Source organism: Anser cygnoides, chromosome 1 (assembly GCF_040182565.1).
Source record: "Anser cygnoides isolate HZ-2024a breed goose chromosome 1, Taihu_goose_T2T_genome, whole genome shotgun sequence".
NCBI classification, from domain to species: domain Eukaryota; kingdom Metazoa; phylum Chordata; class Aves; order Anseriformes; family Anatidae; genus Anser; species Anser cygnoides.
Window position 1 is genome coordinate 69,080,372 of NC_089873.1, and position 20,428 is coordinate 69,100,799.

Consider the following 20,428-nt stretch of genomic DNA (forward strand, 5'->3'; position numbering starts at 1 on the left):
AATTGAGATTTCTGATAATTTAAAAAGCATAGCATCAGTCTAATAGACCTTAATCAACTTGAAGAAATCAGTAGGAAAATGCAGAACTTTTCCTATAGCATATGACCAATTCTAAGGTAGGACAGGTAGAATTCTATCTACCAGTTTCTGTGAAAAACAGAGAAGGCTAAGCATTGTTTAGGGTTGACAAAATAAATCTATGAAGTTTGATTGAAAATCCCACAAGGACTGACTTTCTTGTGAGCAGAAAAATTTATTGTAGATAACTAGAGGCTCTAATGCATGTCTTTTCGAAGGATATATTTCAAATATGAGATTTTTAATATTTCACATTTTAATCCATTAGTATAATTCTCTTCTGATTTGGAGTTTTTTCTTGCATTCTGTCACATGTAATCACACAATTTTGGTAAAATGGGTGAGGATAGAAGGACAAGTCTGAATTCAACTCAGTTTCAGCATTTAAAAAACTCTAGATTGCCCGGCTATTCTCAGTCTTAGTGATAAGACAAATCTTCATATCTTGACAGATTTGCAGTTGTGGGGAAGTGCAGATCCATGGGTTGTAAGCTCGTATTGAGATATCAAAGACTTGAATAAGGGTTTCTCTTCTATTTGTTATATTAATTGTATAAAACATCACACAACATTTTCAAAACCCTTTTGCATTGAGCCATGGCTTTTGTTTCTTTTGTGAATTCATGAAGGAGAGTTGAACGAGATTACTTGGAATGTTTGAGAAGAATAGTCACCCAAAATACAAGTAATTAGATGCTATTTTATTTCATGAAATAAACAGTCTGTGGACTAGATCTGAAATAAAACTCCTGCATAACTCGCAAAACTATTGTCCCATTGCCAACATCCTATGTGACTTCTTTGCATTATATAAATTGTACATCAAAATCTCAGAGCAAAAAAGTCAGTATAATTTTACAAATGTTTACAAACAAACCCAAAGCACACTAAAACTTTTATTGAATTCTGCTATTTCCAGGCAGAAATGAATGGTCTATGTGGTCTCCAAAGGACAGCCATAGCTATTATCAAACTTAGCATACCTCCATGGAAAAGACTGGGCAAAATTAATCCAATGCTTTTGGATGAGAAATAGTTGCTTAGTCTGTAAAGATTCCCTGGCATGTTTCACAAGAGCAAAAGTCATATGCCATCCCGATCCCTACTTCAGTCAGTGTATTATAAGGCCTGAAATCCAGGAGGTTTACACAGGACGAGGTATTTTTCCCCTCCTCTGTGCTACTGTGCTTTGTTACACTGCTGTGTTTTCAAAAGCTTTCATGAAACTACCATGCTTTCATTTACCCAGCTGAAATTACTCCAGTTTTGCAACTGGATTTATAACGTTTCTCAAATACATTAGGTGCATAGGATAAAAAACATTTAATTAATGTAGCAATAAAGATTAACACAGAAATATTGTTAACATGGCTGTCCATGTTAGTGATTTTAGAAGCTTTACTGACTGGTAGTTAAGTGCTAGGAGTTGAGCACTGAGGTTTCTCACACTTCTTCATGCATGTCAGCCCCTAGGAATAGTCTTGCAGCATTTATTTTCAGCTTCTGCGTGGTGGTTAACTGAAGTGCTGAGTTCTGCAGGTCCTCCTGTGATAGAATGAGCTAATGAAGTTGCTCTATTTTAAAGAGCTTCTTAATCTATGTTAATACAGTGAAGATTATTAGAGAAGCAATAATAATCATGGAGAAATTGATAATGACTAGAAATCAATGTCTGGCTTGTTAATTATAAAACTTTTACTATAAAAAGAAATCATTTAGCAACTGCAATTAACCAGTTAGTATTTTTTTTTTTTTTTATTAGAAACTCCATTTAAGAGGTCTTGTGGTTTTTAATGTAGTGGCTGAACCATTGCTATTTTTACTCTAAATCCCTTCTCTCATTTGATGGTTGAGATGCCAAACCAGGTGAAGATTAAAACTGACATATTCTTGTCTTAAGAGAACAAAACATCTTTACTTTCAAGTGCAGCCATTCGCCAAGACACATGGGTTGTGTCTTCTCTGCCTTGCAAGGGTGCATACATACAGATCATGTATAACAGGAATGCTTTTTCTTCCCAATGAGGTAGGGTCTACTGCCTCTAAAGGGCCAACAAACAGAACACACATGGTGGCCAAGTTCTTCAGTCTCCCAATAAGTAATTATAATAAAGGAAATAGAGGCTGTTTCAGGGCCAGTTTGCATAAAGGTGTTTAAATGAACCTCCAACTCTTTTTCCCTCCCCTTTTGTCAAAGGAAAAAATAGGCTGTTGTTATTCTTATGTCCTGAAGGAGAGCTGAATGCTCAGAAGTTGATCTAGCTTTTTTCAGCTACACTATTTGGTTTAGTAAAAGCTGTTATTTGTATTCAAGTTTTCTCTTAAAGATACGACAGATTCTACTACAAGCACAAAATTTACTTGATTTCTGTAACAATACATATTGTTTTAATTATTTCTAAGTTCATTTTCCAAACTTCTTTGAGTTCATTTATATTGTTTACCCTGAAAATTTTCAGTTTTGACATCACATTTACATGAGATAAGATGAAACACAGAATTGCTGCTTTCTTTTGCCTCCTCAGGTCTATTAAAATCACTGAATTAACAAAACTGGCCTAGAAGTAGCCTTGCTGGGCTGAAACTAGATGGCAAGAAAACTGCAACTACCTGCTATGGCATTGCTTTCATCATTTTGAATTATTACTGTGCTTTGTCCCCCAACCCTGCATCTTGGGTAGATTAGGAGCCAGATCCAAGCTTGCCTAAAATTTTAGTTTGTTTCAGATTAATCTGTGAGTAATTGATGGAAATTGGAGCTACACTTGAAATGCCCATCAGGCACTGACATCATACCATAAACACTGCTGAATTGGATGCTATATTTGATAGATAGCATGTCCACAAAACATCCAGTCACTATTATAGATGCAAAGTTTTAGGGTTTGTAGGCTTCTCTTGAACATCTGCCTGCATTTCAGGATTGTGATAAAGGATGCTTCTGCTTTGTTCCTGCAGAACTGTGGTGGGGTGCAACTTCTTGTACATTCTACCTGAAGCTATTCATGCAACCCTGTTATCACTATCACTTAGAATGAAAAGATATGATTTGACCAGACACCTTTGGGTTGGTTGGTTTTGCTTGAAAATCTACTAAATTTCATAGCCTGCATCTGTATCTAACTGCAAGGTTTGGAAATACCCCAGGTATGCTTACGTAAAGACAGAAACTACTGGACTTCTCTTATTTCTCTTGTTATTTCCCTCCAGAGCTGCCTGCTTAATAGTATAAGTGTTATATTACAGCACCTAAAAATAAAGACAACCTGCAACATGGAACAAAGCACTATTCATAAAATCCATGCACTTCATCTAGGATTTCCAGGTGCTTTATGACTTTTTTTTTTTTCCTCCTGGAGCAGCTAGTCACTTTTATTTACTCAAGGGATTCATGTAAGGAATTGGTGTAAGTGTCAAAACTTACTCTTCTGACAAAGAAATGGATGAGAGAATCTATGAGATTCCTACAGAAAAAGAACTTGCAATATGTGTGTAGCAGTCTGATTAAGAAAGCTAATGCTAAAGGGGTTCTTGCCTATCTACTGAAGCTATGAGAAATGTTTGTGATGAAACAAGAAGCTGCATGGAACATGTTCAGGTTTTTGTTTTCATCTGGAACTTGAAATTCACATCAGGTGTGACAAAATGTTCATGAACCTTTAAAGGAAATTTGGTCCCAGGTTTTTTAATTACTGACACTTTTTTTATAGAAACAAAAATTCAATTAACAAAGCATTTATATAAGTGCAATAAATATTATCTCATGCATAAAAAGAAAGACAAATATATATCTAATATATATCTATTGTTTTGGGCTCTTAGCGCTTTTTTTTTTTTAAACTAATTAAGGATTGGTGATGTTATTACATGTATTTTCTTTGAATGATGCCATACCAGAAATATTCATTAATATATTGCTATTTCAATTATTTTTCTCAAGCTTCAGCATATTTCTGAGTACAAATATTTGTCCCTGCATTAGTCAAGTATATAAATTAAGTAGCCGAATTAAATCTTCCCATTAACAACAATAAAATATGTTTATATAATATTTTTTTTCAGTAAAAAGATGATTAGTCTTTGGAAAATGGGAATCTGCCATACCCTAATTTTCTGCAAAATTTTTGAAAGTACAGAGCCAACAGCTTTTGTAAGCCTACTTATAGAAACACCAACTTGAATTTTGGTTCCTTGTCAGATTTCTATTTCACGTGGCTATAGTTTGCCATTTGATAGTTTTGTACTTTAGTTCACGATTTTTCATATCTAAAACCAAAACCAACAAAGAAACAAATCCTAAATGATCATGCTGGTGATGATGGTGGTAGTATTCCTACCTTACTGTCTTCTGAGTGAAAAAAAAAAGCTTTGTGTTTGTGTCTTTTTTTCCTCGGATGCTCTAAAGAAAGCATTTGGATAGTCTAGTGTTTCTGATGAATTTGGAGCTGTGATGGTTTACGTGAACTGTATGATACTGTGCTTATAGCAGTGCCTACTACCAAAATATACTGCTTTAATTCTTCAGGAGCAGAAAAAAAATGTTTTGAATCATGCATCTTTCAAAAAACTCAGAAGCTTCTCTGGGTAGATCTCAAAATCTTGATGAATAATTTCTACTAGTTTCAAGGGAGGATACTGCTATAAAATATGGAGGCAAAAGAAAAATAACTGCTGGGAATGAGGGCCTGAAACAGAAATGTATTCATCTAGGTTGGAAGCAAATAAAATAATATCAGGTTAGCAGGACTAGATAATTTCCACTCCAAAATTGTACCAGAAATGTTGGATGTCTGAACATGTCCAGTAGAAAGAAGTTTTAATAAACCAACTGAGCCAACAGTGGTACCATCTGACTGGAAAACAGCAAATGTAATATTCATACTGGGAAGGATTATGAAGGGATAATGCCAGAATTATTAACTTTGAAGATTTTCCCTCTCCCTGGCCAGAGCAGGAGAAAGCCTGCCAGCAGAGAACAGCATACCCTAATGGGACTAAAGGGACCATCCTTCAAAAGAGAAGGAGTTGTATGAGACCCAGGACCACCATGGGGAGTAGGAAACCGAAAAAGCTACAGCCATCACTCATCAAGATGTGATAAGGCTTTGTAAACTAGGTATTTTTGAAAATTGCCTTTTTTTTTTTTCCAAGTAAGATTATCCCTATTACATTTGCTCTTGCAAGAGGAAAAAAAAAAAAAAACCTCAGTCCTGACCCACTTAGATTTTTGAGGAGTCCTTTGCCACTGCATATAGTTATTAAAACTTCCCCCAAAAGAAGGACCACTGGTGTACAGACTCTTTCAATCAGGCAGAATAAAAACAATAATCCTTGGACTGATGTAGCCCAAGCCTTTGTTGTCACAAGAGAGCCATGAGTGCTGATACTTGAGATACGTGCTCAGAGATAGGAAAGGAAGTAGCAGCAAAGAGTACTGCCGCAGCAGTACTGAGTCATGGAGGCTGAAGCCTCTTCATGCCAGCTTTCTGCTGTACTGTGGCAAGTATTCTCAGAAGAGTTCCTGTGAGACTGGTTTCATTGATGTTATGATACACAAGAGGAAAGCTGGCTCAGGCACTGAAAAAGTGCTAGGCTAGGGCACTTATTTATTTCTTCCCTTGTAACACTGTGGATGTTATGGAGGGTAGTGGCTGCACTGAGGAATTTTCTAATATATTATACCTTAATTATTTTGATTATTATTTATTTAACTATTAATTATCATAATATTTTTCTAATGTACTTATGCTGACATAATCATCTCTGTGGATATCCTTACTCTGTTATAGTTGTCTCTACTTAGAGACTTACCTGCTGATGTAACTCTTAGACAAGGCCCTAGTTTGCAATGTGCCCCAGTTACCCATCTATGAAATGAGAACTATGGCACCTCCATCCCTCACAGAGATGTTGTTAGCATTAAATGTGTCATAGACTGTGAGACACTCAGGTATTGTAATGTAGTCTTAGAAGCACTATAAGGTACAGAGGAGAAAAAATGTGTACCTGTGTAAATCATAGCTTTGGCAATAGCATCCCATAGTTTAGGGGATGCAATCAGTTAAGATTAGATCAAGTCTTGGTCATCAGTGGTCCAGATTGCGCCTTTTTCCAGCCTTGAATCCTTCTCTAGAGGTTGGGGGTGGGGGTCAGAAACAAAGTTGGAATTGGCTTCCACTTGTATCTGACATTTATTTTAATTCTTAGGGTGAGGTAGAGAGTAGAAGAATTCCTTGTTAGGTAGCTAGGACTAAAAGAAGCCTTCAAATACTTACCTTTGTCCTTACAGTATCCCTCTGGTTCATAATGTGTGAAAAGGTTTCCAGTCCTTTGGATGAAAAGTTTCACACAGGAACTCCAGTAATTCAAGTTGCATAAGTTCAGAAGAGATACTATAGACCACAGAGATAACAGTGTGTATCCCTGGGGGCCCTGGCTGAGCAGGCCACTAACAAACAGATCTAAAAGATAGTGAGTACCACTATTCTCATAGTGACAACACTGAAAGTAAGGGAAAAGATTTCTTTTTATGAGGTGAAACAACAGCTCAGGACCTCAGGATCTGAGGGGCCCAACAAAGAAGTAAGGGAAGGCTGGAAAGAGAAAGGAACTGGATTGCAGAATAGACAGAGGAGATCAGATGATTAACCTCTTTAGTACAGAGTTCTTTGAAACAAAAGGAGTGCTTATTGCTATACGTAAAGCCCCCACTATGACATACAATTTGCTTGCCCCTACTGTTCTCCTGCAACAGAGAGCTAAATTTGGTATTGTGGAGGCAGGTCAGATGAGCTGCCAAGACACTGGTTGCAGCACCCTAATTTTGGTGAAGTGGTCATTCTGCGCTGCTGCAGAGTGAAGCTGCAGTGTGTGGTGGGGTGTTGTGTTGCCACCTTAGAGCATGTCCACTTAAAACCATGGGTGCAAAAAAGGCACTTCAGAATGGCTGGGTGGTTCTGCAGCAGTTCCCAAACTGGTTTTAATCTGCCTGCACCTAGCATATCCATCATAATTGCTTACTAAGATTTGTGTACCATGTACAAGGACTGCCCACTTTGGATCTAAGTTTTCTGTTAGAATTTGAGGTTGGCCCCTTAACAGATACCTCATGAGGGTCATTTCTCAGAGACGGTCAACTGATTGTCTAAGTTTAAAAACAGCTTACACTTTGAAAAGTGAAAGTGTACAAGTGAGTGAGTATTTCATTTACATTTTAGACTCTGTGACAAATTTGCGTGCTTTCTGCACTGAAACATTTTATTTGTCACCAATCTAAAATAGGGTGACTAAAATATGATTTCTCATTATTTCTGTTTTCTGGATCTTTACTAATATCTTTCATTCATATATAAAGATATAAATACAACTAGAGTTCTTTCATAGATATATAACCTCCTCAAGATACACAGTTATATTGGAGCAACATTAGTATAATGTGCACCCTCAGCAAGTATCCCAGTGATATCACACTGTGTGGTGTGGTCAACAAGCTGGAGGGAAGGGATGCCATCCAAAGGGACCTTGACGGGCTTGAGAGGTGGGCCTGGGCACACCTCATGCTGTTCAACAAAGCCAAGTGCAACATCCTGCACCTGTGCCAGGACAATCCCAAGCACAAATACAGGCTGGTCAGAGAATGGATTGAGAGCAGCCCTGAGGAGAAAGGCCTGGGGGTGTTGGTTGACGAGAAGCTCAACATGAGCCAGAAATGTGCATTTGCAGCCCAGAAAGCCAACTGCATCCTGGGCTGCATCAAAAGAAGTGTAGCCAGCAGGGCAAGGGAGGTGATTCTCCCCTTCTGCTCTGCTCTCATTATACCCTACCTAGCGTACCGCGTTCAGCTCTGTGTCCATGTGTATAAGAAGGACATGGACCTATTGGAGCAAGTCCAGAGGAGGGCCACAAAGATGATCAAAGGGCTGGGCACCACCTCTTCTATGAAGACAGGCTGAGAGAGCTGAAGTTGTTCATCCTGGAGACGAAAAGGCTCTGGGGAGGCATAATAGCAGTCTTACAGTACCTAAAGAAGGCCTACAAGAAAACAGGAGAGGGACTCAGGGAATGTAGTGATTGGACAAGGGGTAATGGGTTTAAACTAAAAGAGGGTCGATTTAGACTAGATATAAAGAAGAAATGCTTTACTATGAGGGTAGTGAGGAACTGGAATAGGTTGCCCAGAGAAGTTGTGGATTAAAAATAAATAAATAAATAAATAATAAATAAATAAATAAATAAATAAAAATATTTAAGGCCATGTTGGATGTGGCTTCGTGGCCACACCTTCCTGGTCTAGTGGAAGGTGTCCCTGCCCATAGCAGGGGTTTGGAACTAGATGCTCTTTAATGTCTCTTCCAACCCAAACCGTTTTGTGATTCTGTGATAACATTAGGTGGGCCTAAAAGTCAGAGTGTCTAATCAAGTATTACAGTTCTCTCTTAGTTATGTTATACTTCCATGCCAGTCAGTTTTTGGTAATGAGTAGATTTACATCAATAGAATAATTTTGGTGTGCAAATGCTCTGTTAAAAAGCCTTCGTTTGGCCTTTAATCTTCAAAACATGTAAATGCTAACCACTGGGAGGAGGTGGTCCCTTTGGAAAATGAGCACACGTTTATAATCTGAAGTATGGACGTAAAACTGGGAGAACTAGAGACTGATGAGAAAACAGTAGGACATAAAACCTTAACATAGCCTACTCTTCTCTACTGGTGTCATTCTATGGGACTTTCCCCTCAGTTTACTGTTTTGGAGTGGTTAAAAATTTGTTAGCTGAATTTGGTTTTAAATATTTTTAAATGTTGAGCATGAGCTATTAGAGAAAAGAAGAATCTGAGGTGCTGACAAAAGAGGAGAATACAAATAAGCTGTCTTTTACCCTATTCAGTGGTCTCAGTGGAGCAAAAGGATTAAACTCCCAATGTAGAGAAGGCCTAAACTTTTACAATCTTGTGGTCTTTCTCACAAGTCTTATTTTCTTCAGCTGCCTATTCCTATTTAGATAACTTCTCATCCAGTTCTGACCTGTGTAAATAACATTTCTCTCTCTGCCTTACTTCTTTTTATTGTTTCTATGAAAATAGGAAGTCCATTTAAATTCATTGCCATGCTGGAACTTACCTCCTGCTGGGGAAGCTGAATGCGAGGGCTCAGCGCCCCTGCCTGTGTTGAGTTCTGCATATAATCCTTTTAAATGGAGGTTTGAGGAGGCAGACTTACTTCTGAAGTGTCTGCAAGGAAAGCATTTCATAATGCAGACAAAGGGACCAACTCATGGTTCAGCAAACAGGTTTGGCATTTCTCTCCACCCCTTTTCAGTATACAACGTGGCAATGGTGGTTTTATTTTATCTGAAGGTTTTAGCCCTGAAGTTTTTTTTTTCCCACTTGGGAAGTTCAACCAAAAAGATTCAGGTTGGATAAACACAGGGAAAAAGAGTTTCCTGACTGCCACTTCTGCAAGTTTTTGGGAGGAAGGATGGGTTTAGAGTCCATCATGACCCTCTGCAGCACAGATGGCCACACCAAGTGTCTTCTCTCACCCTTCCTAAACTTGTGTAGATATGCAAACTGAAGCCTTTAAACTGTTTGCTGTGCACAGTAGAAGTGGCTTGTTTCTCAAGTTTCTTGTGAAAAGATTTCAATACGTACATTGATAATCTTGAGTTAAAGTTGTATAATTTCCTGTGCATAGTATAAACACTAGCTAGGGTAGCAAGTTAAGGGGCTGTTTAGAGAGGCGTTTACATCTGTGTGTGTGTGTTTATATATGTTTCTGTGATTGGAAATCAGTGTGTGTACTGAAAATAGAAATATTAGAACAGAAGGTGTTTTATCCTCTGTAGATTTGATGTAATAAACTGGCTTTAGAGGCTCCATTTATGACTAGGATGAAAAATTAACTTTTATCCTGCTAAACCACACTGTTTGCAACTCTAAATTAGAGAAAAAGACAGATTAATGAGGTGAAATATTAACTCCAGAGTTTTGAGAATCACTATCCATAGACATGTTTGTTCATTTAAAACAAATATTTTCATTCTATCAGCAGCAAAGAAATTCTTTGTCCTTATTATAATGCCCAGGATAGGAGATTTCATTAAAATTAAGCACCACAGGTGTTTAAAAGATGCTATCAGGTGGAGGGAAAAGGCCACTTTGAAGCCACCTTCCGAGTTTTCCATTTGCTGTGTGAACTTAACAACAACCAGAACAACAACAGTCTATCAGTTATTTTCCCCCTTGTTAAAATGTCCTTGTTTTCTTGTCATGGTCTGTTTGAGAGGCTTTTGTGAAGAGATACATTATGGAGCAGTGAGGGAAAAACAACTTTTGCTATTATTTTAATCAGCCTCTTCCACAGGCAGAAGTGTGCAGCTGCCCAGAGAGGGGAGTGCAGCGGGGCACCGCAAACCATTCTGAGGCAGGTGAGTGTGCAAAACTCCCCTCATCATGCCCTCTGGTAGGAGAGGGAGGGATTCATCCTACCTGATGAAGGGCTGTTGCTGTTCCTCTGGCAAGTTGTGGGAAAACATCAGCTTAGCCTTGGGGGAAAACAATGCCCCTGTAGTAGAGGTGGCCTCCTTGTTGCCTGAGGACTATGGCTGAACAGGCCCCAACATGGCCCCTGCTGCCTCCACAAGGCCCTGGCCTGGCGCGAGCTGGCATGAGGCATGTGTGCACTGAGGGGAGGCCATGCCTCAGCCATTGCCCCAGCTTGTTTACAGCTGCAGACGTGGTGGCTGAGCCTGTCTGTATGTACGTCATCCTCAAAGAAGTCGCTGTCCATTTATTGTGCAAGTTGTAACGCTGAATTTAATTAGTGGAATATCTTAGTAGCTTATCTCAGGTGAGCTATGAGCATGTACTTTCTGCATAGCTGGTGTATAATAACAAAGGAGAGGTATACAGCCTGCTTTCACCTGAAGCATTCGTTGAGGTTTCCCAACACCACTATGAAACTCTTAACTGGGGCAGAGTTTTGGATGCCAGTAGGCCTCCGAACCCATGATTTTCATTACACCTTGTCCCTGTAAATGTTTAAAGTGTTTTTCTGCTGGGGCACATGGATCCTTGGGTGTCTTCCCCATTAGTGCAAGTGAGGTGCAAGGGCAATCTCAGCCTTCTGGATTTACAAATTTTTAACTGTATGTTCAGGATCCACTGAAGTTATACAATTTGAAATACTGGTGAGTGTTTTCATGCATGAACAGTGTTAGGTAAGATGTCTCAGCATACCAGATACTGTTTCATTTTATTTATGTCATGGAATAATTGGAAATGTCAGAGAAGTGATGTACAAAATGTGCATAGCCAGGACATTGAGGGAATAACATTTTTTTTTTTAAGATGTGCATTTTTTTTTCAGTTAATCAACCCAGGAGATGTGGATATACCTCATTTTTATTAGATCCCCTTCTCTCTAATTCTTTTTTTCTGTTACAGTGGTTTTCTTTCTGTCAGGAGAGCTTAGATATAATTATAATTATATGTAGACAAATTTATATAGAGCAGAGTGAGTGAGTATGTATACATGTGGTCAATATTAAGTGCCTATCTTTAAGAAGGAGGAAAAAAACCTTATCAGTTTTACCACTGACATCTCCTCTTTCAAAATGAAGAATATAGATAAGAGTTTTCAAAGCAGCCTACGGGCGTTGTGCACACAGCTCCTGAAAGGCAATTCCTCCTCTAAATTAAGGGAATTCTGTCACCTATTAATCTTGCTTTTGCTTTTAAAGTTTGTAAATCAAGTCATATGGGGGGTGGCCAGTACTTTTGTTTGCTTAGAGTGAACTACAGTAACTGTTTGTATGTTTGTTTGTTTGTTTGTTTGTTTGTTTCTGCCTGTACTATTTGGTGCAAAATTTCACTGAGTAGGGAATATATAAGTCCATCAACCTACCATTTCCAGAGGATGTTGTGATGTTTTCTACTGAGTCATACAATCTTTTTTTTTTTTTTTTTTTGTGAGTTTTAAAAACAAGAGAACTGAAAGGCAGGTACAAAAGCACAAAAACATAACAGGGAAATTCAAGAGTCTTTTGATGAGTCAAATTATGTTTTGTTGATTTTAAGTCATGAACTATTTTTATTCATGTTCATTTTGAATAATGACCATGCTTTTTCTTTAGAACATGAAATTTTAGAACTCAAAAGTATTTCACACAATTCAGTAAAACACTAGAAGACTGAAAGCTAAAAAGTGTAAATCTACAAGAGATAATTACCAGAATATTTGTAGTAGTGTTCTGAGAGGCTAACAGCCCCCATGAACCGCACCAAGAATACAAGTTGTATAACTAGCATATTCCAACCTCCAAACGCCTTTCATGTCAATATGAGAGATACCATCAGGCACATTGAAAGCACCAGCCTATTTATAAAGATACCATCAAAAAACCTGCCTGATGCAGCTGACTTATGAATCAATTATCTGGACTTCACCAATGATATATCTGTTCTGAATTTTAGAGCCATATGTTTAGAGCAACACTGTACAGAGATAGGCTATTCAGCATCCCAACAGGGTTCTTATCTTCATGTATGGTCTGTCAAAAAAAGGGAGAAAAATATCCCAACTGTGGGACCTGTTTCCCAGGAACAGTTTGTTAAGAGGAAAAAAAAAGTTTGTGGATATCAAGTTATTTATATCTTGAGGCAGAAGGAAAAGATTGATTACGTGTAGTGTGTATATGATTGGTGCTGACAGCAGACAATAAATGTAATTTATTTGAAAACTATCGAAGATGGTCATTGAGACATATTTTTATTTTTATTTTTTTAAAGTTTGTCTTAAGTGTTCAAATCACGTAATGGAGATACAATCTTTAGCATAGAATTTAAGCTATTGTGGGAAGCATAAACAATCCTACTTGTAGGCTGAAGTATATAATTCTGCAGACATTTCTATGGTCACTGAGGCCCAATGAAGAATTTCACCAAGGCAACTATTTCACCTGTTACGTCTTAGCACTTTTCAGTTCGAACAGCTTTGTTCCTCTTTCCAATTCTAGATACATTTGGAATTTCCATTCCTTTACATTAGTGTGCTTATGCTCTGTTAGAGATTTGCTACTGCTTTGTTAATGCTGTTTTGCAAAGGCGGATGAAAAGAAATTTGTAAAACTTTTCATGTGAAAACTTTATGCCAGTAGTTGTTTCTTGCACTGTCCTTGCTGCAGGAGGCTCTAAGCTAATGCCATGTAAACAGGTAAGTGCCTTGTACTGAGAAGCCTGTAAAATAATAGACACAGCAGCTACAGTTGGGAGTAAGAAGTGGCACGGGTTGCTGAGGCAACTTATCCAAGGTCATGTTGTCTCTGTTTCACTTTAATTTGTTTACTTCTCTGAGGAGATTATGATGTTGGGCTGTTGAATTAAGTATTAACATTTTACAGGTTCTCTTGGGAAGTCTAAGTTGTTACACACCGGTAACTACCAGTGACAAAGCTGGCACATCCTACCAGCCCACAGGAACCCACTCATGCTACTTCCTATAAGACTCATATCTGCACTGCACTTAGTCAGGAAAAATATCCTGCCACATTACATGACATTACTAGTACTCTTAGCAGGTGAATAGAATAACTCAGAAGACAGTGGAACTGCATGTGTAGTTGGTAAGTGAAATTACGAAACGATGACATGTTTTGGATTGGAATTTCATATATGACATTAAGCTATATTTTGCTAAAGTTACTAGGCATTATGATTATGCTGTTTGAGATAGATTTTCGGAATACAGATGTATGGTAGCTTGGTAGATCAAGTTTCCTGAAGGATGTAGCAAACCGTTTATCAGTTGTCTCTTGCTGCTTCCACTCTCCTCCACACCCCAGAAAAACACATCACCAACTTTTTGGAGATCTGAGTTACTAACGACTTAAAACTGGTTATGTTTATGCTGAAGCTATCAGCTCCGGGGCAGATGCGTTCTGCAGCAGAGCAGGAGATCATGATGTGCAGGGGGTTTCCTGCATGGAGGCCACTGGAGGCAGCTGAGGGAGCTGCCAGGCCCCAGCAGCCCTCGTGAGGGAGACTGAAGAAGCTTGGGCAGAGCCAGGAGCCCCCGCCCCTCTGTCCTACAAATGTGGCCACTGGGGAGCATGGCAACCAGGAGTACGGTGAACTGGGAGCACAGGGAGGGCTGAGTATCCATCCCCACTCAGGAGACTGACTCACCTACTGGCTGCCGTCCAAGTGGCAAACCCAGCCATGGCCTCCCATCGGGCAGAAAGTGCTCACCACAAAGACTGTGGCAAACCAGACTGAGTGCCTGCCCCAAAATGCGGCTGTTCAGGTCTCTGGCTGCAGAGAGTGCCTGAGTACATTTCTGCCAAGGGAGGGTGGTGGCGATCCTGCCTCCGTGAGCAGGTGAATGATCTCGTCAGCCTGGTGGCAGAGCTCAAGGAGGAAGTGGAGAGATTAAGGACCATCAGGGAGTGTGAGCAAGAGTTAGACTGGTAGAGTCACTCCCTGCCATGCCTGACAGAAAGGCACTGTGGTGATATGCCCCAAATAGTGGTGGACCCTGTGCCCTGTTGCTGTCAGGCAGAGGGAAGGGACCTGAGAGATGGAGAGGAATGGAAACAGTTACCTGCTCAGCATCACAGGTGGGCCCCCTCCCTACCCACCTCACCTCCCCAGGTGCCCTTACACAATAGGTTGGAGGCCATGGAGCTTGAGGGACAGGGTGGTGAGGATGTGGGGGAAAGTCCACACAGGGGGTTGTCCAGGGCAAGGAAGTTGACTCCACACCTCAAGACTGCCTCCACCAAGAAGGGAAGAAGGGTAATAGTTGTAGGCGACTCCCTTCTGAGGGGAACAGAGGGCTCCATTATGTTGGCCAGACCCTATCCGTAAGGAATTCTGCTGCCTACCTGGGGGCTTAGGCCAGGGACATTACCAGGAAACTTCCTGACCTTGTTTAGCCCCTTTAATTATTACCCCTTACTGATAATTCACGCTGGCAGTGATGAAATTGCTGAGAGAAGCCTGCAGGCTATCAAAGGGGACTTCAGGGGACTGGGGCAGTTACTGGAGGGAGTGGGTGTGCAGGTGTTGTTTTTCTCTCTCCCTTTAGTGGCAGGGAGGGATACTGAGTGGGCCTGGAAGGCCCAGCTGATCAATACATGGCTGAGAGGCTGGTGCCATTGCAGGAATTTTGGGGTTTTTGATCATGGGGAGGTTTACTCGACACCTGGCCTGATGACTGCCAATGGGTCCCACCTGTCTCAAAGAGGGAAATGGATTCTAGCCCAGGAGTTGGCAGGGCTCATCGAGAGGGCTTTAAACTAGGTATGAAGGGGGACGAGGGGAAGATGAGGCTCAATACAGATGAGCCTGGGGGAGCAGTCCCAGGGTTGGGGGTGAGGGCAATAGTGAAACTGAAGTGCATCTACACCAATGCACACAGCATGGGCAACAAACAGGAGGAGCTGGAAGCTATTGTGTGGCAGGCAAACTATGACGTAGTCACCATCACTGAAACGTGGTAGGACCACTCCCATGACAGGAGTGCTGCAGTGGGTGGCTACAAGCTCCTCAGAAGGGACAGACAACTAAGAAAGGGAGTGGCATGGCTCTCTATATTAGAGAGTGTTTTTATGCTGTTGAGTTCAGGGTTGGAAATGATAGAGTCCTTGTGGATAAGGATCAGGGGGTTGGCCAACAAGGCAGACGTCCTGGTGGGGGTCTGTTATAGACCGCCAAACCAGGATGAAGAGGCGGACGAGACGTTCTATAAATACCTGTCGGAAGTTGCTCAATCACCAGCGCCTGTCCTCATGGAGGACCTTAACTTACCAGACATATGCTGGAAATACAGTACAGCCCTGAGGAAGTAGTCTAGGAGGTTCCTGGAGTGCCTGGAAGACAGCTTTCTGACTCAGCTAGTTAGTGAGTCTACCAGGGGGGTGCCCCGCTAGACGTGCTGCTCATGAACAGAGAAGGACTGGTGGGAGATGTGGTGGTAAGGAGCTGTCTTGGGCAGAGTGACCATGACATGGTAGAGTTCTCTATTGGTGAAGTCAGGAGTGGGGTCAGTAAAACTGCTACCTTGGACTTCCAGAGGCAGACTTTGAATAGTTCGGGACACTGGCAGGGAGGGTCCCTTGGGAGTCAGTCCTGAAGGGCAGAGGTGTCCAGGAAGGCTGGACGCTCCTCAAGAAAGAAGTCTTAAAGGCGCAAGAGCAGGCTGTCCCTGTGTGCCATAAGATGAGCCAGCGGGGAAAAAGATTGGTATGGCTGAACAGGGAACTTGTGCTGAGTGTCCAGGAGAAAAAGAGAATTTATGTCTGGTGGAAGAAGGGACAGGCAACTCAGGGAGAGTACAAGGAAGTTGCCAGGATATGCCGAGAAAAAATCAGGAAGGGTCAACGAGAACAGCACGAGCTCAACTTGGGCACTATGGTTAAGGATAACAAAAAGTGTTTTTATAAATATATTAATGGCAAGAGGAGGGTCAAGGAGAATCTCCATCCTTTACTGGATGAAGGGGGGAACATGACTACTGAGGATAAGGAAAAGGCTGAGGTTCTTAATGCCTTGTTTACATCTGTCTTTACTAGCCAGACAACTTATCCTCGGAGTACTCAGCCTCCTGACCTGGAAGTCTGGGATGGGGAGCAGAAGAAACCCCCCACAGTTCAGGTGGAAACAGTTAGAGACCTGCGGCTCCACCTGAACTGTCACAAGTCCATGGGGCTAGATGGGATCCACCCAAGGGTGCTGAGGGAGCTGGTGGATGTGATTGCTGGGCCGCTTTCCATCATCTATCAGTGGTCATGGTCATCTGGAGAGGTCTCGGCTGACTGGAGACTTGCTAATGAGATACCCATCTATAAGAAGGTTTGTAAGGAGGACCCAGGGAACTACAGGCCTGTCAGCCTGACCTTGGTGCCAGGGAAGGTGATGGAACAGGTCATCTTGAGTGCAATCACCCAAAGCATGTGGAACAACTGGGGAATCAGGGCCCAGTCATCATGGGTTCATGAAAGGCAAGTCCTGCCTGATCAACCTCATCTCCTTCTATGACCGGGTGACCCACGTGGTGGATGAGGGAAAGCCTGTTGTTGTAGTCTACATAGACTTCAGCACAGCCTTTGACACGGTCTCCCACAGTATTCTCCTGGAGAAGCTGGCAGCCCATGGCTTGGACAGGTACACTCTTTGCTGGGTTAAAAACTGGCTGGATGGCCAGCTGAGGGAAGTGTTTAGTCTGGAGAAGCGGAGGCTCAAGGGAGACCTTATTGCTCTCTACAACTCTTTGAAAGGAAGTTGTGGGGAGCTGGGGGTCAGCCTCTTCTTGCAGATAACCAGTGATAGGACTAGAGGGAATGGCCTCAAGTTACACCAGGGGAGGTTTAGGTTGGAAATGAGGAGACATTTCTTCTCAGAAAGAGTAGTCAGGCATTGGAACAGGTTGCCCAGGGAAATGGTGGAGTCATCATCCCTGGGGGTGTTTAAGGAAAGGTTGGACATGGTGCTTAGGGACATGGTTTAGTGGGCAATATCGGTGGTAGGGCAATAGTTGGACCAGACGATCTTGGAGGTCTTTTCCAACCTTAATGATTATATAATTCATTTTATGACTGGTAACTGTATTTGGGATAGAGGAGAAAAAATACCTGAAAAAAAGCTGTAAATCTAAATTTCTCTTGCTAATATAACAAATTGCAGCAAAATATACAATGGATGTGGGCTTGCTCACACCTGTATATATGAACATACTGATTGTTTGGGGTGATTGACATTTGAGTATGGACTGGAATATGTACTTGAGAAAACTTGTCCTTTGTCATTAGCTAAGTGATGCCAGTGTCCTAGAAGATGTACAGGTGATAATAGTGTCCCTAACCCCACAAAACAAACTAAAAAGCAAGATGCTACATCACCTTATCCATATGACCTAGTCATAGTTTCTGTTTCAGATGTAATTTTCTATGGGTGTGAACTCTAAAGATAATCCCTCTCTAAAGAAAAAAAAAAAAAGACCCCTGCCCCACAGAAACAGATAAACAATAAATGTTCTCATCTGGTGATGTAATCAGCGTATGGAATTCATCATTTATGTTGAAGTAAAATTCTTCCTTGTGGATGGAGATGGTCCACCACAAGATCTATAGAAACTGTAACTGCAAGTAAACTCCCAAAAGAGGTCTGAAGTGGCCAGGCCACGTTTTGGGCCATTCTTCAAGGGGTTAATCCTAAAATTTATGAATAACTTGTGGCACTCTGAATTCATAAGTGCTGTGTAAGTTCTATGGGACAGGTTGGATGCTCGGTATCCAAGCTTCCCCCAAAGTCAGTAGGAAGATGCAAGGGCTTTACTGCACCTATGAATTCTGGCCATTCAGGCATTAATGGATTTGAGGAATTAAAAAAAGTATCAGGCATAGCAAATATTGACCTCTCCTTAGAAAATATTTACCATCTCATTTATTGTTGTATGTCTCCTGCACTAGGATGATATGTTGACATTAGCAGCTATGATTTGCTAGGTGCACTAATGTTCTAAACTGACAAACTCAGATATTTACTTAAAGGCCCCTTGGATTGATTTCTAGATGCTTTGCTCGTTGTAAATGCTTCTGCTCCATGTTAAAATGTCACATTGGTTTTAGGTATTTCTGTCTTTATAGCATAATTTTGAGCCTTGTTTATTTTATATTAACAACTTGCCAATTTTGTGAGTAATATGGCAAGTTTTCCTATACATAAGGCATGTTTTAAGCTGAACATTTCTAAGCCTTGTTTAAAGAGACATTTGAAGAAGCACACACACTTTACAAACTGGGAAACTGAGGCATATAGCTATCTAGCTGTAGGGGATTCCCTGTAATACGTTTTCACAGCAGCTAATCTGCCTTTTTTTTTAAAGACTTTAGCCTTTAGTCACTTGAAAAGAGGTGTACTAGGCTTCCATTGACTTGGGAGTTCTGAAGCATTTATTTCTGTCTGTCCCCTGCTTGCCAGAACCTTGATCTACAGTCTAACATCTCATGTCTATTTCACACATCTTTTTCTCTGCCCATTGCTAGAACTCTTAAATATTTCTTCAGTGGAGTAGTCAGAAACCAGAAAGAATTCTTCCCATTGTAGCCATGCTTTGTTCTGCAAGAACAGTTCTGCATTTGAAATTAGGCTGAGCACGGAGTTCATCATTTAACAATTTCATGTTGTATTTTGACTCACCTTTACCTACCCAACTGTGACATTCAGAGGAATCTGGAATGAAGAATTAGGGAAAGGAGAAAGGGTCAGCTGACAACCTGATCAGACCAATTAGACATTCCCTTGCTGTGATTTGAAATGAAAGGTAGAACAAATGCTAGGTCTATCCTGAATTCTCAGTGTATCCCCATTTAAAAGCCTGTCACTTAAGCTCAAAGTATAAAAACATAAGAACTGGTTAAGATGTTATTCACAATATGCTTAATGCTCTGCTTTATAAAGATTGGCTGATAACGGAAAATACACATGTCAAGACTTAACACAGATATTTACAGTGAGGAAAATGTTTAGATTTTTCTTCTATTTTGTTTCTGTCAAAAAGCGTTGAACAGAAAAGGGTTCTTCCCTTAAAACTCTCCCCAACTGCCTAACTGCCTATAGAACAACTGTTTTCTTCTTTAAAGTTTCCATAAGCTCTGAAAAGAGCGTTGAAATAATTCACAGAGACAGAATCAAGTACAAGTTGGTACACAGCATAATTATGGAGAGCACATGTTTTAATGGTAATAGTCTATTAAGTTTTATAATCTGAAATCAGTGACATTTGAAATAATTATTATTAATAGTCCATTTTTTATTATTCATATTTAAGTGCAGCTTTATGGCTTAACTAGCTAAAATAATCAGCTTCCAATGGTGTATTATGTTAGCCTAAATCATAGGACTGTTGGGTTTTAAGTCGGGGTGTGCAATCAATAGCTATACCTACTTACTTTGCTATAAATACATTTCAAATAACTCTCAACATTATATACCCTAAATTACTCACAGGTCACTAATGGAAAGCCCCACTGAAACCCAAATCCAGTTTTCCATAAAGTAAAAGGAAAGACTGTGACCCTTCATTGAACCTGAGATCATGTGAGCTGATGCATAGCACCTTGACATCAGTCAAGAGATATTCAGTGATTCTAGCATCTTCAAGTGGATCAAGTCTCTCTCCAGCTAAGTCTTGCATAACACATTCTGTAGATGCTGTGTCACCAAGATGTCATACTCCTAATTTCTTTATTTTTGACATCTTTTCTGAGAAGACTGCTGTTAGTCATCTGAAAGAGAGAGAATAAATGAGATTAAAAGCAACAATAATAATGCAGGTGAACAGAGGCTTATGAAA

At 40.5% G+C, this 20,428-nt stretch overlaps 1 long non-coding RNA gene across 1 annotated transcript; it reads right to left on the reverse strand.

Moving 5' to 3' along the window:
* Positions 1 to 737: 737 nt before the first annotated feature.
* On the reverse strand, positions 738 to 12,162 carry LOC106030895 (uncharacterized). The gene is made up of 3 exons (XR_001204018.3): positions 10,564 to 12,162; positions 9,197 to 9,306; positions 738 to 1,623 (listed from the first exon to the last, which is right to left on the reverse strand). It is a non-coding gene; the product is annotated as an uncharacterized lncRNA (long non-coding RNA).
* Between the last annotated feature and the right edge of the window lie 8,266 nt (positions 12,163 to 20,428).